Consider the following 13,047-nt stretch of genomic DNA (forward strand, 5'->3'; position numbering starts at 1 on the left):
GTGACATTTCCTAATGGAAATCAGTTGTTTGAATCTGATCACCTCTGAAGGCACTAATCAAATCAAGTTTTTTTTCCTATCTTTTTTTTTTTTTGAGACAAGGTTTCACTCTGTCACCCAGACAGGAATGCAGTGGCATGGTTATTGCTCACTGCAGCCTCGAATTCCTGGACTCAAGTTGATCCTCTCATCTTAGCTTCTTGAGTAGCTGGGACTATAGGTACACACCACCACGCCAGGCTAAATTTTTATTTCATTTTTATAGAGACGAGGTCTCACTATGTTGCCCAGGCTGGTCTCAGACTCCTGGACTCAAGTGACCTGCCTCCCAAAATGCTGGGATTACAGGTGTAAGCCACCGCACCCAGCCCTCAAGTTTCTTTACATGAGTGCAATTGAGGGCCACATCTCAGTATTGTTTCTTTAAAAGACCATTCTGGGATCAGCTGGCCTTATTCTACAACATTTCCAGTTTGGCTCTTTCTAATTTCACCACCTAGATTTGATTCATTATAGTAACTGTCTTTTCTCAAGTACAACAGCCAGATGGTCTCTGCATAATGGGGCTTGAGGATAATAATCCAACCTGAGTTGTAGGTGTCATCTATTTCAGAATGACAGCGTAAAAGTTTAAACATAATAGAGATTACTTACATCTCCAAGGAACTTGATTAAACAGTTCTGTTAAATTACTATGACTTCCTTGAGCCTTGAAGGTAGCTAGGATGCTTAGGACAGCAATTCCCAAAGCCTGTTCCAGGCACTACCAGTGTTATGCAACAAATGAATACAAATTATCTGGAAGTTCTTGGTGAGATGAAGTTAAACCTAGTTTAGTGTTTGCTGTTGTTGTGGTTGGTTGGTTATTTTTTAAGCACAGGGCTCCTCCCAAGCTTATTTTAACCCTGATTACTGAAATCAGTTGACTACCCAAAAATGAGATGTTACGAAGCTTGTCTTAGTCTGTGTGTGTTGCTACAAAGGAATACCTGAGGCTGGGTGATTATAATGATAAAGAAAAGAGGTTTCTTTGGTTTTCAGTTCTGCAGGCTGTACGAGAAGCAGGATGCCACCATCTGCATCTGGGGATGGGCCCAGGAAGCCTCCACTCATGGCAGAAGGGAAAGGGGAGCGCATGTGTGCAAAGACGACATGGTGAGACAGCAGAAGCGAGAGAGAGAGCAGGGAGGTGTCTGGCTCTTGTGGCAACTAATAAAGCAAGAACCCAGTCACTACCAGAGAAGACCAAGCCATTCTTGAGGGACCTGCCCCCATGACCCAAACACCTCTCATGAGACCCCATCTCTAAATTGGGGATCAGATTTCAACATAAGCTTTGGAGTGACAATATCCAAACCACAGCAAAGCTTTTTCCCCAAATAATTTGACCAGAAATCCTTTTCATTGAGAAGCATTTCTCAGAACTTAGTTCCCAAGGTAGACACTTTGTCAGACATGACTCTTTCATACTTTTCTCAAGCCTCATGACATTCGAGTCTCATCTAAGGAGAGATGCAGTCCAGCTGGGGTTCAGTGAAGACTGCCAGTCTGTCATGAAAGGGGAAACTTCACCCGAGGGAAGGAAAGAAGAGTCGTGTGGGGCTTCGTAAGTCATAAGGGAGTAGGATCAGAAATAAATCTCATGGTAGGGAGAGAAAGGCAATTGCCCCTGTTCACCGTTAGGCTCCTTGCAGAGCTGCACAGCACAGAGACACCACGCATACGGAACCCACTGGGAACTGTGCCCTGGAGCTGTGTAGCACCAGTCACCCCGCAGAATGGGCAAGAAGAGAGCTGAGAGAAACATTTGAGAAGGAAGGTTAATTTAAATTTCTAGTGAAAAACACATAAAAGACCTCTTTATCTTTTATTAATTACCAAATCAAATAATCCCTAACAGAGAGAGGGGGTACCCCCACGTCCCCCAACCCCTCTCCACCCCCCCAGGAGTTACTCTCATTGTGCCATCTGTCTGAGCTGCTTCTGTGCCTAACATGAGCTGAATGAAACAAAAAGCAGAACATTCTGTTTAAAAAGTTATTGTCCAAAATGTCATATCTCCCTTTTATTAGGAGAGTAGAGCTCATCGTGAAGTGTGTTTCAATTTCTATAAATACACAAAGAAAAACAGGACACATTTCCCACAATAAGCAACTCCAGCATTTGGCCACATCAATCAAAAGAGCAACTAAAGAGGAAAATGTAAAGGAAAACAAAGAAAACCCCTGTAACCCCAAAAGGAAGCTTCCATGTGTACAATATAAGCTGAACAACTTTTGACCTTTTTTGAAATCCGATTAGTGAAACTTTGTAGAATACTTAAAAACCAGCATATGTGCTACCGAAGTCTGTCCCACACAAATGTTTTTGTCACTTTTTTAATAAAAAAAGATAATCCCGGAGGAAAGTGCTGCTCATCAATCTGCTCCTCCTAATTTTGAAACCATTAAAGTGCAAGCCAAGTTGTTCCCAGAGCCCGGACACCCCTTTGCTTGTTTATAGATCAATAATTTAGAAACTTTCTCAGTTTCAGAGAAAAAGAATGATCTCAAGCTGAAGTTCTGCAGACCAACTTTCAGTCTAGTTAATTTTTATTTATTTGTTTGCTTGCTAGCTAGAAAGTTATAAAAGTCTTGACATGAAAACTGATGCAGCCAAAAGACACCAGCCCTGAGCTCTTGTTTCAGGTAATTCCTGCCTGGAATCGGCCTGTACCTGGTCCAGACAGCTGTACTCCTTTTACCAGGCCTGATTCCTGAATGCATGAACTGTCTTACAAAGTCCCAGGGGACATTTGCATCAGGGTGTCCTAATTACTAGCAGGGTGTGAAAATGTGCACACATGCTCACTCACTCCAAAACCAAGGAGAAAAAAATCCTACAAGAATAAAACTTAGGAGAACATAATCCGGTTCTGTCCTCCTCCTCTTAGAGGGAAATCCTCAGAGCCAGAGGTCAGTACAGTTGCCCAGACAAATAAATTTTCCCTTTACCTCTGGCTACACCAATCTTGTTTGCTTTTAATGTCGTGCATGTCCTGGTACAGCTAGGACGGGGAAAGCTCCGTGGAGACAGGTGCAGTTTCTGGTCACTCTTGCTCTAGGAAGTGCTCAGCCCACCCTGCAGGGAGGCGCAAAGACCCTCTAGGAAAATATACTCGGCCCTGCCCCATCCCGGCCCCATACTGCACTTGGAGGGAAAAAGCATCTTTTACCCAACGCAACCCAGGACAGCTGAATTTGCTTATGACAAACACGTATGTGCTCCACAGCTATTTATTGAGTACTTGGAGTGTGTGAGACTCAGTACTAAGAGTTGAGAGAACTCAGGAAAATTCAAACTATGGCTCTTATCCTAGTAAACGAGCTAGACAAATAAAACAAATACATGTAGAAATACTACATTTCCTTGATTCAGAGATGGCATTTATAGAAAGACATACTATCAGTAATAACTTTTTGGGAAAAGCTAACCGTCATCAAGTGTATGCATTGATTATGAGATGGAACCTCAGCAATTATGAGATAAAAAGTGATTTCTGAAATACTGGCACGTGAAGAGCAGGTGCAGCGGGGGAGTGGGGCCATGCGGCGATGGTGGTGATGCTCTTCTGGCAGTTGCCTGGTGCCGCTGCTCTTCACTAGGAATAGTGCTACCTGCTTCCTAAACGTGATGGCATTTAATTTGCATAACAATCCTGGTGGCGTTGATACTGTGATTCTCATTTTTACAAATGAGGAAACTGAGAGACAGGGAGCACTTTCCCAAGGTCAGAAAGCCCCCAAGTTAGGGAGCTGGCAAGCGAGCTCACGCGTGAGAAGCAAGAGCAGACAGCAGGTAGAAGACAGGCTCTGGAGTCAGAACCCTGGCCTTCCTACCTGCAAGCCATGTGGTTTTAGGCAAAGTACATAATCTCTTTGTGCTTCAGTTTTTATATCTGTAAAATAGGAACTAAGAGTAGCCCTTACCTAGTAGGGCTGTTTTAAAGTTTAAAAATGACAATGTCCTCCAAAAGCTTAACTGGGTACCCTGTACATTGAAAATGCACAGTAAATATAAGCTAGTGCTGTTTTTCTATTCTGATGCAGGAAAATGCTTAATCGGTTTTAAATACTTAATAGGCCACGTAGGTGGTAATGGTGATCAGGTTCAGAGGTTCAGATTTTACTAGGTGTCTTGTTACGCTCAAAATAAACCATGTAATAAATCCTTGCCTGTCTTCATGATACTCTCGTCACTAAGAAGGCAGAGGAAACAACAAGGGAACTGCTATTCTTGACTTTGTTCTGATGAAAAAGAACCTGATGGCTATTGTGTAACTTCCAGGAACCTAGAGAAAAACACGACTGTGTCATTCTGCATTAAACTGAGGAAAGGAACCACCAGGCTGAGGTGATCTGAATCTGGACTTTGGAAAATAGGCTTCAGAAAGTTCAGAAATACGATAAATACGCCCCCCTTGGCCAAGGATATGATTCACACGAAAGGGAAATTCTGAAAGAACAAAAGAATGTTAGATTGTACACTTAGAAATAATTCCTGTGGAAAAGAACAGATGACAGCAGCCACAGAAAAACCTTTCAGGTTGTTCAGATTTCAACAGGACACATGTAAAAGGCAGAGAATGTGCACTCAGGGAGGCCATGCCATCTGTGTTCTTGGAAGGAGGTGGGAAGGGTAGGCCAATGAGCCCTCGTTAAAGACAAGCCCTGCGTCACACTTTATAGACATCATTTCAGTTTATCCTTCACAACCTGAAAAGGTAGATGTTACGAGCTTTGTGTTTCAGAGTAAGAATTTGTACTGAGAGGCCGGGTGATTTGCTGGGAATCACACAAATCGTCGACGGTAGAGCTGGGATTGGAATCCAGAACGGTGCGGATGCGAAGTCCAAGCTCTTCTCCCTGGCTCTGTCGTCTTCCTCCTCAGAATGACCTTCATCCTAAACGTCTGGAGTAGGGGCCAGGAGTACTTTGGTGCCACATAGAGATTTCTATTCCTCTTACTTGGGTAGGTGTCCTCTTCACAGCCTATCAACTAGCTAGGATGGGTTGAGCAGACCGGGAAGGCCAAAAGTCAAGGTCTCTATGCCTGGGGGTAGAGGGCACCCCTGTCCCAGTGCTGCAGGCTCAAAGCCAGGGCCCGGCCTTGGCTCCCTCCTGGTGTGCTTGTTCTCACCACCATGGTCCCTGCCCTGACTCTAGATATGTTCACCCAGTGATTTCAGGCTATCCTGTGTCCTTTTGTTAAGAGAATGTCCTATCTAATCCTGAGCCTATACGAGGTGGCATTTTGAAGATTGTCATGGAATGACTGTATGTGACACCGAGTAAACAAGTCAATGTATCCCTCTTGATCAACGTCAGCAGACAGTGTCACACTCTAACTCTGGGAGTGACTACTCATCTTTGTGTGAAGGCCAAGAGTACCTCATACAGCAAAATAAATTCTACGTTACCAAGCCTTGCCCATCTGATAACTGTCTCTGTATTTATTTATTTTTAGAGACAGGGTTTCACTCTGTCGCTGAGGCTGGAGTGCAGTGCTGCAATCATAGCTCACTGCAGCTTTGAACTTCTGGGCTCAAACAATCCTTGCGCCTCAACCTCTTGAGTATCTAGGACTACAGACACATGCCACCATGCTGGGCATATTTTTAAACTTATTTTGTAGAGATGAGGTCTCACTATGTTGTTCAGGCTGGTCTCCAACTCCTGGCTTCAAGCGATCCTCTCACCTCGCCTCCCAAAGTGATAGGATTATAGGCGTGAGCCCCCATGCCTGGCCTGTCTCATCCTTTATTGAGAAGATATCTGTTATCTGTCTTCCTTTAAGCCTCCCTAGCAATCTCTTTTGTAATCTTTGAAAACTTCTGGTTGTTCTATTTCCTCCAGTCTAATTAAAGCAATGGTCTGGTTTCTGGCTACGACTGCTCAGAGAAGATCAGGAATTATAAAGGCCAAACTATGTACTGTTGGGATGGTTTTCTGGGCATACTCACAGAGAAAGGCAAGGTTAAACGCTGGGTATGCGAGTAAAGACAGAAACGTGTTACTTGAGATTTCCATAATTCTCTGCCGTAAATCTCAAATTAGGTATGAAACCAGAAGATAAATCTGTATAAGGAAGGGATAGATGGAGAATAATACCATTAACTCAGGTTTAAACTTAGTCCATTGGGAGGCCAAGGCAGGCGGATCACGAGGTCAGGAGTTCCAGGCGAACCTGGCCGACATGGTGAAACCCCATCTCTACTAAAAATACAAAAATTAGCCGGGCATGGTGGTGGGCACCTGTAGTCCCAGCTACTCGGGAGGCTGAGGCAGGAGAATAGCTTGAACCTGGGAGGCAGAGGTTGCGGTGAGCCGAGATCGTGCCACTGCACTCCAGCCTGGGCGACAGAGTGAGACTCTGTCTCAAAAAAAAAAAAAAAAAAAAATTCAACTTAGTCCAAAAATTCAAAAGTGAACCTCTAAAAAGAAGTCAAGGGTAGCTGCTGTAGAAGTCCAGCCAGGCAGATGGTGGCACAAGGAATTTGGAGCAGCTGGCATGGGGCCTCAGCCATGGAGACAGTTCAGTTCAAGGACGGGAAAGCCAGTTGTTGGGGAACTGGGAAAGAAGCAGGAATGAACGTCCCTTGGAAAAGAGGAAGAGACTCGGTTGTAGGAGAGAGCTAGGATACCAAGGTCAACGTGATGAAATTGATTTTAGCCACTAACCCATGTCCCATCTGTTCCTTCTACTCAAACACTGAGGCATGACTGAACTTAGAGGTGAGAGCCTCAGTTAGATGAGCCATAAAGCTTCATCAGAGCATCGCAGGTCATTACATCACAAACCGACCCCAGGTCAGGCCAACGTTTACTGTATATCATGCTCCGGGGGCAATGTTTGTGCTTTTTATTTTACCTTCATGTAAGCTATCTATTATTTTGTTTATGGTCAGTTTGTGTTTTAAATATATCAGCCTGGTTGATGGTACTTTGTCACAGCAGCCCTAGTAAACTAATAAAAACGTCAGTTTTGTTTTCAATTTGGTGGTATTAATTGGCTTAATTATGATCCTTAAATTGTCATCATTGGGTTGTGGATGTCCAGCTTATATTCAGTTATTTATTTATTTTTAGTAATATAATAAACAGCTGCGAGCCCATCTCCTAAACAAAAGTCAGTCCGGAAAATAAGTCAGAGCTAATGACATGTTCCCCCAGCAACCTCACCCCATCCTCCCCAGAAGCATCCTGGTTTTCCTTGCTTTACTGTCGATGTAGATTATTGTAGTCCTAAACTGCATGTATTTTAAAACATTTTAGCTACTTTAAACTATATGAAAGGTATCATGTGGTATATGTTTTGCGACTTTCGTTTCTATCACATTGCTAAGATTCACACATCTGCATGTGGCTGCAGTTCATTCATTATACTACTTTGCTGTTTCGAAATAAAATTGTCATGACTGCTTTTTAGAAATATACTCACCTTCTCATTCTTATCCCATTGTTTCTGCTATTTTAGTATAAAGGCCTGGCGAAGACCCTGTTTCGGGAAGGAGGAGCCTCTCTGGCCCATGTGCCGCAGGGACATTTTGGGCTCACAGCTGCAGGGGTGTTCCGGCCTCATTGTGACTCTCAGAGCTTCACCCGCAACAGCCACGAGGACTTACTTCTTAAAATGAAGCATTTCCCTTTGGTAACCAACCAAGAGGATAGAACAGTAAGGTGACTCATGTTGCTCTGATTTCAAAGGGTGAATAAAGGGAAACGTTAATATGAGTCAGAATTTACCCAATGGCTTTGAGTAAATAACCCCAAAATAGTCTTTTTCTCCTGGGGTTGCTGAATGAGAGCAGCGTGGCCATACTTTCCTAAAGGAAGCAGTGTGGCTTGGGAGGTGCAGGACAGCCCTGGCGGGCTGACAACCTGGTAGATGCAAGCCATCCACCTCCTACTTTGTGACCTTGGGCCAGTCACTAAATGCAATGGTGCAGAGAGATACCCAGTTCTAATTCTAGGGTCAGAGACTACACTGCCTGCCTTCTGTGTTCACACAGAGCCATTTCTAGCTCTTAAAGTGTCTAAGCAGGGCCTGTGTTTTTCCTCATTACAGTAAACATTTTGTGAAACAGGTATTGGTGGCTGTATAGTACCCGGGTTTGGCCATGATGTTGGATCCTCAAACCCAGGGCTGTGTGGCCAGACCCAGGCCAAAGCTCCCTCCACGGCCACCTCGCAGGCTCCGGAGAGGGACTTGCTGGGCCCAGTGGAAGGCAGCTTAGGCTCCACATCATCTCCATCTTCTGGCTTCTCTGTGAAGCACAGGTTATTGTTTGTACCCTTTGGTGCTTTTCTAAAGGCTATGTTAGGAGCATTTTCAAACGTAGAAAATGGAGAGAGCTGGAGATGCTGTGGGAGGGAAGACTGGAGAAAGAAAGTCTAACCAGTGCAAACATTAAAATCAAATGACCCTTGTGCCATAAATTAGGGGGTTGGGGAAATGGCTTATTATGCAGCTGAGGTGTTTGAAATGTAGAATTTGCTGGGTTGGCAGATTAATCCCATTTATGCTGGGGAAAGTATTCCATGACATTAAAGGATTTATCTATTTGCTAATCTGCTTCAGACTCCACAGACCTTGTTTTAATAAGGGGGTTGGGGAGAGGAAAGGGTTAGAAAGAAGGGGGTTAGGAAAAGGAAGACAGGGATTTCGCTCCCATTTCTGCTATAAGTTTTGTTAACTAAATGCCTAATAGGGACTTCAAAAACACGGTTGAATCCACTCCTTAAATGTAACATACATTACTTATACTATGGACAAAGTAGAGTTTTTTATTTCTTTTTTGTTTTTGTTTTTTGTTTAACAATGTTAATGTGATCATTCTCTGTAAATACATAAGCAAGAATATATTTCTTCTGCTTTAAACCTAGGATATAAAGAACTTTTTAGAGAGAAAAGCAAATGAAAAATGTGTGTAGGATTCTAACAAGCTTTAATCTTCATTACTAGATTTATTGGGAGCAATCACCAACAATTATTTTAATTTGGAGCGGTTCCCTTTTTTTCCCATTTTTAAAACCCCTTCCCCCAAAATGCAAACAAACATTCGCCTTTACTGTTGCCTTTTTCCTCCTGGATGGACTACACAGTGCAATAGCCAAACATCCTCTTAATCTCTTTTTCAAAGACTCTAACCTTCTTTTGCGTAAAGCAGTCATTTTGTTTTGTTCCACAGCACCTTGACAATGCCGAGAAAACATAATCCTTTACTTACAATAGAATCTCAGATTTGCTGTTCCATTACCGGGTAGCCTAAGCATTTGTATTAAAAGACGGTTCAGCCTTTTTTCAAGGAGGCATTTCCTTCCTTACCTTCCTCACAGAAAGTTCTGCTTTATTTTTAGTAATATCCTGGCTTCTGGTATTGTATTTGTGCACATAATCCCTTCACAATAATGCTTAGCACTCTGGTGGCACCTTCCCTCCACGGAACTCAAAGCCCTTTACAAACATTAATTAATTCTCACAGCACCCCCATGAGATGGGTGAGTATTCCCTTCCAATTGGTATATTATTATCCCCATTTTGTGATTTTGCCAAAATTCCTTTGCCTTCTTCCCCAGTGTTCTTTTTAATAGAATTCATCTTTAGTCCACTGGGGCTGGCCAGTTAAGACCATGGTAAAGAAACGAACTAGCAATAAAAAGGAAACAAAAAAGAAGAATGTGAACTGTGATATAGGCAACCTTGGAGATATTGTGGGTTCAGTTCTGGATCAGAGCAATAAAGCGAGCATCATCGTGATAGAGTCACATGAAGTTTTTTGGTTTGCCAGTGCACATATAAGTTACATTTATGTTATACTGTAGTCTATTAAAGCGTGCAATAGCATATGCCTAAAAAAAGTATGTCTTTTTTTTTTTTTTTTGAGACGCAGTCTTGCTCTGTTGATCAGGCTGGAGTGCAATGGCGCCATCTTGGCTCATTGCAAGCTCTGCCTCCCTGGTTCAATTCTCCTGCTTCAGCCTCCCGAGTAGCTGGGATTACAGGCATGCACCACCATGTGCAGCTAATTTTTGTATTTTCAGTAGAGATGGGGTTTTGCCATGTTGGCCAGGCTGGTCTTGAACTCGTGACCTCAGGTGATCCACCCACCTCAGCCTCCCAAAGTGCTGGGATTACAGGTGTGAGCCACCACGCCTGGCCAAAAAGTATTATGTCTTAATTAAAAAATATTTTATTGCTAAAAATTGCTAATGACCATCTGAGCCTTCAGCGAGTTGTGACCTTTTTGCTGGTGGAGGGTCTTGCCTCCATGTTCATGATGGCTGACTGATCAGAATAGTGGTTGCTGGAGGTGGGGGTGGCTGTGGCTATTTCTTAAAATAAGACAAAAATGATGTTTGCCATATAGATTGACTCTTCCTTTTGCGAAAGATTTCTCTGTAGGATGAGATACTATTGGATAACATTTTACCCACAGTAGAACTTCTTTCAAAATTGGAGACAATCCTCTCAAAACCTGCTCCTGCTTTATCAACTAAGTTTACAGAATATTCTAAATCTTCTGTTGTCATTGCAACAGTGTTTGCAGCATCTTCACCAGGAGTAGCTTCCATCTCAAGGAACTGCTTTCTTTGCCCATCCATAAGAAGCAACTCCTCATGTGTTAGAGTTTTATCCTGAGATTGTAGCAATTCAGTTCCATCTTCAGGCTCTACTTCTTATTCTAGTTGTCTCCTACTTCCACCTGATTTGCAGTTACTTCTTCCATTGAAGCCCTGAACCCCTCAAAGTCATCTAGGAGGGCTCAAATTACTTCTTCCAAACTCCTGTTAATGTTGCTATTTTGACCTTCTCCCCTGAATCATGGATGTTCTTAGTGGCATCAAAAATCACGAATCTTTTCTAGAAGGTGTTTTCAATTTACTTTGCCCAGATCCATCAGGGGAATTACTGTCTGTGGCAGCCTTACAAAATATAGTTTATAAATCATAAAACTCAAAAGTCTAAATTACTCTTTGATCCATGGTCTGCAGAATGGGTGTTTTATTAGCAGGCATAAAAACAACATTGGAGGATCTGGCAAGATGGTCGAATAGGAAGAGCTCCAATCGGCAGCTCCCAGCGAGACCAATGCAGAAGGCAGGTGATTTCTGCATTTCCAACTGAGGTACCTGGTTCATCTAATTGGGATGGGTTAGACAGTGGGTGCAGCCCATGGAGGATGAGCAGAAGCAGGGTGGGGTGTCGCCTCACCCAAGAAGTGCAAGGTGTCAGGGAACTCCCTTCCCTAGCCAAGGGAAGCCGTGAGGGATTGTGCTTTGAGGGACGCTGCTATCTGGCCCAGATACTATGCTTTTCCTATGGTTTTTGCAACCCTCAGACGAGAAGATTCCCTCAGGTGCCTATACCACCAGGGCCCTGGGTTTCAAGCACAAAACTGGGTGACCATTTGGGCAGACACTGAGCTAGCTGCAGGAGTTTTTTTTTTGTACCCCAGTGGCACCTGGAACCCCAGCGAGACAGAACCTTTCACTCTCCTGTAAAGGGGGCAGAAGCCAGGGAGCCAAGCAGTCTTGCTCAGTGGGTCCCACCTCCACGGAGCCCAGCAAGCCAAGATCCACTGGTTTGAAATTCTCGCTGCCAGCACAGCAGTCTGAAGTCAACCTGGGATGCTCGAGCTTTGTGGAGGGAGGGACGTCCACCATTACTGAGGCTTGAGTAGGCTGTTTTCCCCTCATAGTGTAAACAAAGCTGCTGGGAAGCTTGGACTAGGCAGAACCCACCGCAGCTTGGCAAAGCTGCTGTAGCCGGACTGCCTCTCTAGATTACTCTTGTCTGGGCAGGGCATCTCTGAAATAAAGGCAGCAGCCCCAGTCAGGGGTTTATAGGTAAAACTCCCATCTCCCTGGGACAGAGCACCTCGGGGAAGGGGTGGCTGTGGGTACAGCTTTAGCAGACTTAAACATTCCTGCCTGCTGGCTCTGAGGAGAGCAGTGGATCTCCCAGCACAGCACTTGAGCTCTGCTAAGGGACAGACTGCCTCCTCAAGTGGGTCGCTGATCCCCGTGCCTCCTGACTGGGAGACATCTCCCAGCAGGGGTTGACAGACACCTCATACATGAGAGCTCTGGCTGGCATCTGGTGGGTTCCCCTCTGGGACAAAGCTTCCAGAGGAAGGAACAGGCAGCAATCTTTGCTGTTCTGCAGCATCCGCTGGTGATACCCAGGCAAACGGGGTCGGGAGTGGACTTCCAGCAAATTCCAGCAGACCCGCAGAAGAGTTAGAAGACCAGCAGACTGTTAGAAGAAAAACTAACAAACAGAAAGCAATAACATCAACATTAACAAAAAGGATGCCCATGCAAAAACCCCATCCAAAGGTCATCAGCATCAAAGATCAAAGGTAGATAAATCCACAAAGATGAAAAACCAGCACAAAAATGCTGACAATTCCAAAATGCTTCTTTTCTTCCAAAGGATCACAACTCTTTGCCAGCAAGGGAGCAAACTGGAAGAATGAGTTTGACAAATTCACAGAAGGAGGCTTCAAAAGGTGGGTAATAACAAACTCCTCTGAGCTAAAGGATCATGTTCTAACTCAATGCAAGGAAACTAAGAACCTTGATAAAAGGTAAAGGAATTTCTAACTAGCATAACCAGTTTAGAGAAGAACATAAATGATCTGATGGAGCTGGAAAACACAGCACAAGAACTTCATGAAGCGTACACAAGTATCAATAGCCAAATCAATCAAACAAAAGAAAGAATATCAGAGATAGAAGATCAACTTAATGAAATAAAGTGAGAGGACAAGATTAAAGAAAAAAGAATGAAAGGGAATGAACAAAGCTTCCAAGAAATATGGGACTATGTGAAAAGACCAAACCTATGATTGGTTGTTGTACCTGAAAGTGATGGGGAGAATGGAACCAAGTTGGAAAACACTGCAGGTTATTATCCAGGAGAACTTCCCCAACCTAGCAAGACAGGCCAACATTCACATTCAGGAAATACAGAGAACACCACAAAGATACTCCTCAAGAAGAG

Source organism: Nomascus leucogenys, chromosome 7b (genome assembly GCF_006542625.1).
Source record: "Nomascus leucogenys isolate Asia chromosome 7b, Asia_NLE_v1, whole genome shotgun sequence".
Lineage (NCBI taxonomy): Eukaryota > Metazoa > Chordata > Mammalia > Primates > Hylobatidae > Nomascus > Nomascus leucogenys.